This window comes from Arachis hypogaea, chromosome 9 (assembly GCF_003086295.3).
Source record: "Arachis hypogaea cultivar Tifrunner chromosome 9, arahy.Tifrunner.gnm2.J5K5, whole genome shotgun sequence".
Classification (NCBI taxonomy): domain Eukaryota; kingdom Viridiplantae; phylum Streptophyta; class Magnoliopsida; order Fabales; family Fabaceae; genus Arachis; species Arachis hypogaea.
In genome coordinates, this window is record NC_092044.1 from 41448733 (window position 1) to 41450511 (window position 1779).

Here is a 1779-nt window from a genome sequence, read left to right on the forward strand (position 1 = left end):
AGTCTTCAAAGCTCATGAATGGCAGAAGGAGATTTAATGGGATCTCTATGGTCTCTATATGAGCCTCAGATTCCTTTGGATCCTTAATAGGAAACTCCTTCTCGCTTAAGAGACGTCCCAGGAGGTCTTCCTCACTAGGATTTTCGTCCTTCTCCTCCCTTGTGCATTCGGCCATATTGATCACATCAATGGCCTTGCACTCTCCTTTTGGATTCTCTTCTGTATTGCTTGGGAGAATACTGGGAGGAGTTTCAATGACTTTCTTACTCAGCTGGCCCACTTGTGCCTCCAGATTTCTGATGGAGGATCTTGTTTCACTCATGAAACTGAAAGTGGCTTTTGACAGATCAGAAACTAGATTGGCTAAATTAGAAGTGTTTTGTTCAGAATTCTCTGTCTGTTGCTGAGAAGATGATGGAAAAGGCTTGCTATTGCTCAACCTATTGCGTCCACCATTGTTAAAGCCTTTTTGAGGCTTTTGTTGATCCTTCCATGAGAAATTTGGATGATTTCTCCATGATGAATTATAGGTGTTTCCATAAGGTTCACCCATGTAATTAACCTCTGCCATTGCAGGGTTCTCAGGATCATAAGCTTCTTCAGAAGCTGCCTCTTTAGTACTGTTGGATGCATTTTACCATCCATTCAGATTTTGAGAGATCATGTTGACTTGCTGAGTCAACACTTTGTTCTGAGCCAATATGGCATTCAGAGCATCAATTTCAAGAACTCCCTTCCTCTGAGGTGTCCCATTATTCACGGAATTCCTCTCAGAAGTGTACATGAATTGGTTATTTGCAACCATGTCAATAAGTTCTTGAGCCTCTTCAGGCGTTTTCTTTAGGTGAATAGATCCACCTGCAGAATGGTCCAATGACATTTTCGAAAACTCAGATAGACCATAATAGAATATATCTAATATGGTCCATTCTGAAAACATGTCAGATGGACACCTTTTGGTCAACTGCTTGTATCTTTCCCAAGCTTCATAGAGGGATTCACCATCTTTTTGTTTGAAGGTCTGAACATCCACTCTAAGCTTGCTCAGCTTTTGAGGAGGAAAGAATTTATCCAAGAAGGCCGTGACCAGCTTATCCCAGGAGTCCAGGCTATCCTTAGGTTGTGAATCCAACCATATTCTAGCTCTGTCTCTTACAGCAAAAAGAAAAAGCATGAGTCTGTAGACTTCAGGATCAACTCCATTCGTCTTTACAGTCTCACAAATCTGCAAGAACTCAGTTAAAAACTGGTAAGGATCTTCAGATGGAAGTCCATAAAACTTGTAGTTCTGTTGCATTAAAGCAACCAGTTGAGGCTTAAGCTCAAAATTATTGGCTCCAATGGCAGGAATGGAGATGCTTCTTCCATCAAATTTGGACGTTGGTTTTGTGAAGTCACCAAGCATTCTCCTTGCATTATTGTTGTTGGGTTCGGCTGCCATCTCCTTCTCTTGTTCTAATATTTCTGAAAGGTTACCTTTAGATTATTGTAATTTAGCTTCTCTTAATTTCCTCTTTAGAGTCCTTTCAGGTTCGGGATCAATTTCAACAAGAGTGCCTTTTTCCTTGTTCCTGCTCATATGAAAGAGAAGAAAACAAGAAAAGAAGAGGAATCCTCTATGTCACTGATGATTGGATTTTTGACGGTTTAGAATTTCACAAATGAAATCTCGTTGAAGTATAGTCTCTAAACCAACAATAATCCTCTCATACAAAAATTTGTTTGTCACAAGTACAAACCCCTAAAATCTATAAACCAAAGTATTTAAACCTCGGGTCA

The 1779-nt window shown here is 40.0% G+C and overlaps 1 non-coding gene across 1 annotated transcript; it reads left to right on the forward strand.

The window, feature by feature from the left end:
- The first annotated feature begins 938 nt into the window (after positions 1–938).
- LOC112714185 (small nucleolar RNA R71) lies at positions 939–1042 on the forward strand. The gene has a single exon (XR_003159141.1). It is a non-coding gene; the product is annotated as a small nucleolar RNA R71 (small nucleolar RNA).
- The last annotated feature ends 737 nt before the right edge of the window (positions 1043–1779 follow it).